Source organism: Chiloscyllium plagiosum, unplaced genomic scaffold (genome assembly GCF_037043375.1).
Source record: "Chiloscyllium plagiosum isolate Xiang-an unplaced genomic scaffold, Cpla_swu_hap1 HiC_scaffold_27, whole genome shotgun sequence".
In the NCBI taxonomy this organism is placed as follows: Eukaryota; Metazoa; Chordata; class Chondrichthyes; order Orectolobiformes; family Hemiscylliidae; genus Chiloscyllium; species Chiloscyllium plagiosum.
The window spans coordinates 23,639,941-23,644,935 of record NW_028270165.1 but is presented as its reverse complement, the minus strand read 5'-3'; positions in this window follow the sequence as shown (position 1 = coordinate 23,644,935).

Sequence of the window (4,995 nt, the reverse complement as noted above, 5' to 3'; positions counted from 1 at the left end):
AGATTATGACCTTTAACTCTGTCCATGAGTTCTATCAAGTTTCCCATCAGCTTCCACCGCGGAGGAGAAAACAAACAGAACTTTCCTAGCCACTTCTTAGAGCGAATAACCCAGGTAATATCCTGTTAAACGTCTTCTGGACACTCTCCAATGTGAAATCGTTCCTGTTATTATGTTTATGGAATACTCCGGAGAATGTTGGTTATTGAATGTTCAAGATAATATCAATTTTAGAAGATGACAGAGTCATACAGCTGTGCAAAACAAAAACCTTCCGTCCATCAAGCCTGTTGCAGTTCAAAGGAACCACCTAAACATGTTCCGATCAACAACTCCGGTTCAGGAAAATGCCACATGATGAAGAGCAGAGATAGTTTGCTGCAATCACAGGAACATGTGACGACGATGCTTCAGTCAGCTATTCAGCATTTCAAAGCTGGTCTGATGTGTCCTGAGTTCCACATTCCTAACATTTTCTGACAACACTTATTTATTCGTTATTTATGAATCTGTCCCTTCGCACGTCAAAAATATTCAATTCTTTGGCTCTCTGGGCAGAGTGTTCCAAAGACTCAGAACACTGAGAAAATAAAATAAATCACCTCATCTCTGTAGTAAGTCAGTTTTTGAAAGTTTCAGAGAATGTCAGTTTTAGACTTTTCTGGATGATGTCAATTTTAGAAAGTTCCAGATAATGCTCCAAATAATTGTCAGGTTCAGAAAAATGTTAGTCCCCCAGTATGTAGCACATAAGGGGAAGAAGGAGAGATTTTTTTCAAATCACATAGGATTAAAGTCCGTTACGACGTCAGTCAGACCTTCAAACCTGCTCCACCTTTCAATAACATCACCGCTGATGCGATTGTGGCCTGAGCTCAATATTACTGGAATTTTCATTCATTCAACCAACCCCCATTCCGCACCTTCCACACCCCCGCCTCGTCTACCCCGTACACATTTTTATGGTTAATCATATCCAATCACAATGAGTAAATTCAGTTATTTTACTTGTCTCACCTTAGTGTATTCCGCCAAAGACATAATCTAAATATTCTCCAAATATAAAAATGCAATTCTAGTAGAGTACCTTTCTTCTGAGTCGTTACCTTGAATGCCATCAGACTTGCAGTTTCTTCATTACTATCAAAGTTTCTATTATCCTTTGTCTTTTACTATTTCTGTCTACAGCAGTTACTCATCCTCCCATTCAGTTGAGTGGACGGCTGGCTTATAGTCGAAGGGGACACCAACAGCTAAGATTCAATTCCCAAACTAATAGAGGTCACTATGAGCTTCCGTTTTGCTCAATCTCGACCCTACAAGAGGTGCTGTGATTCTCAGGTCGAACCACCCCAATTTGTCTCCCCAGTTAGAAAGTAACCCATGGTCCTCTCCGAATATAGTTACATTAACACTGTTAGAATCTTTTAAAAAATATTCTCTACCTTATCATTTTCCATTGTATTTTTGAGTGTCTTGCAATCTACACTTTTATTTTGTATCACTGTTGGCATTTCTACCCAAACAACATAGGCCTGCACTCTCCCCAGTAATCTTTCCCTCCGTCGTTATGTATGAATCTATCAGCCTGTGTCTCAAATATGTCCAATTTTCCACCTCTAATGTTTGCTGGGGAAGAGAGTTCTGAAGTCTCACAACACTGTGAAAAGTGGAAATAAATCTCCTGATCTCTGTAATAGAGGATTTTGAAAAAAAAACACTAAAATGTACACGTAGCTGCACTTTTATAAAGTACTTTTGGCTTCAACTGTATCCAGGACAAATATGAACACAGCCGGAGGACTGTGTAAGAAATTTTCTTTGTCTCCTTCCCTGGGAAAATATATAATTATATTGGCAGCAGTTCAGAAATGTCTCACTTCACTTATTTCTGGGATGAATGCCTTATATTATGAAATTTTAACATATTAGAATGAAAGGTGATCTTTTTGAGTCATACAGGATTTTAAGGACAGTGGATCAGGTGGATAGTCTATAGTTGTTTGTATAGTCCAAACTTGTCATTAGGTTTTGCAACGTTCTTGAGGAATGTTAGTTCAGAAATAAGCCAGTTATTTTTGGCTAATAAAGTAAATTTGCCCGACTTCTTCCTCTCACTGAAACTGACCCAATCTGAGATCTATGTCACCGGCCATATTATCGACCTTTCTACACATAACATTTATTCTGACCAGTGGTGTAGTGGGACTAGGAAAGGAAACAGTGACCCCTCTTTCCTTGGTCAGAACAGGGATGAAGAGAAATTCACAATGTGGTAATTCAGTCAACTGGGGTTTCTCTTTCCCAGACATTTATTTTGGCGGGATCTTTAAATTTTGAATCAAGGATAATGGGTTCGCACAGGAAAGTGTATTTGAGACTACAGTGAGATGAGCCAGAATCTTATTTGCTGGTGGAATTGTGTCAAAGGGTCGAATGAAACATAGTGTTCTTCTATCCTCTGTTGTGATGTTCCACTCAACACTTTGAACTGATTACACAGGAGCAGATCGAGGCCATATCGATGGTGAGATATAGGTTGGGAAAATGTTCTTGGAAAATCCAGGCTAGGTTAGGAATTGACCGCATCCCCCCAAATCCCGACTCAAAGGCTTCCCCTCCTGCAAATTCTGGTGCAGATGTTGGTCATGCTGTAAGCTCAATTCCACTGTTAATACAGGCCCCATACCTCACCCAAGGTTTGCACAAACAAATGGTCTGGCCTCCTTGAAGACATTGCCCAACATGACTTACAGGGAAATAAATAGTTACTTTCCATTAACAGAACTTACGAACATAATAAATAGGAACAGAAGTAGACTATTCCAACACTCAAGCCTGCCTGCTCCCTTAATAGGAGCATGGCTCAACTGCTCAACGGCTCAACTCCACTTTCATGCGAACTCCTTATATCCATCGTTTCACCGAAATACGAAAAATCCATCCACCTCATCTGTAAATAATTTCGGTGATCCAGCCTCCGCAACTATCTGGTTTAGGGAATTCCAGAGATTCACTACCTTCTGAGAAAAGAAAGTTTTGCTTATCATTTTTAAATCAACATCTGTTATATTGCATCTGTGTCCTCTAGGTTCAGACTCCGCCCAGCAGTGGAATATCTCCTCAAACTCCACCTTGTCAAGCCAAGTCGTTATCTTGCATTTATTTGTAACGTCACTCCTCATTTACGTCAGTTGCAATGAATAAATACCGAACCTTTTTAGATGTTCTTGATAATTCATTACTTTCATCCCAGGAATCAGTTCAGTTACTAGCGACACTCGCATGCTAACTTTATGTTTCATACAAAGGAAATCCCGTTACAGCATCTAAAAAGCATCTGGATGGGTATATACATTGGGAGAGGTTAGAGGGATATGTGCCAACTGCTGCCATATTGAACTGGAGTATTCTGGCATGAACGAGTTGGACTAAAAAATCTCTTTCAGTGCTGAACATCTCTATGACTCTAAATGCTGCTTCACTTGGAAGTTTATTTCGGGTCTTGGGAAATGAGGAGGGATGAGATGAACGGCACATGTTGTAGCTTCTGCAATTCCTTACCTTTGCAGCCTGACCCCGTTATGACAGTTCTCCTTTTCTTCAGGCATTATTCCTCCCATTCTCCTAATTACCTTGTCTTGCACTCGTTAGAGATAGTCCATTTCCTCCATTCACAACTTATTCATACTCGTTTTGCACCTGTTTTTCTTTCAACATCAGTTAAAAGCCCATTTGTCTTTTGCACCGGGCCTCCACGCACTGTATCACGTCACCCTTCCTCCACCTCTGTCAAGGGATTGAAAGTTTATTTTTCAATCATTTTCAGTTCTGACATGTCAGATTAGACATGAAACGTTATCTCTCTTTCTCTGTGTCCAGAGATATTGCCAACCTGTTGAGAATCTCCATTAATCCACAGGTACAGAATACATTGTCAAAAAAAAAACAAAGAACTGTGGATATTGGAAATCTGAAACATAACAAAATTGCTGGATAAATTGGGAGCTTTGACGAAGGGTGAGTGGACCCTAAAAATTAATTCTGTTTTCAATCCACAGGTGCCGCCTTTTTAATTTCTCTAGTAATTTACATTTTTTGAACAAGTTTTAAAGACATATATCAAAGAAGCTCAGACATCCTATCCAAAATGGAGCACCGGGCACCAGGAAGTGAGATAGTGCAAGGTGCAACAATTAATTGGTTCTGAAAACACATAAGGCTGGCAACACAGCAACCGTAGAGGTCTTAAACATGGTCAAGAAGAAAAACAGAGGGAAACATATTCACTTTGGACACAGAAGATGGCACAACTGGAAGAGAAAGAGTTTAGATGAATATTACACAATTTTTGAGGAATGCGTAAATTGGAAGCTCGATACCATGGAGAGGCCCTCAGATAAATGCGAATATTAAGATGAAAATATTACAACATCAGAAACCACAGTATGTTACTAAGTACAGGGCAGATGGCTGAATAGGTTTTGGTATGAATTGGGGGGCAGGCAACAGAACTGCATTGCAGATATTGCAGCTCAAAGCTGGACATGCGTACGCTGCTGAAGACCACGCAGCACCAGAAGCGGAATCGTATTCAACAAAAATCTGTAACTTTTTGCGCAGGTTAATCCCTAAGTTTATATTGCCAGTAAGCCAATCTGTGCTTCAGAGACGAGTGTGGGTGGACGTGCCAGAGTCGGATCCATGTTTAACTAACAATACAGGCAATCTATTAAAACTACCGAACTTGACTGCATGCATTACAATAGCAAAACTAACATCTGAAAGGGAGGGCAAAATGATCACAAGCTCAATAAATCAAATCTAAGTTTTGCAGTCCTGTCACATCCCGTAATAAATGGCAATGGGCAATTAACAACTCACTGACCATGACGACTCCACAAATATCCCCATCCTAAATAATGGAATATCCCTGTATATCAGTGCAAAACACCAGGATATATTATTTGCATCATCCTCAGCCGGAAGAGTTGA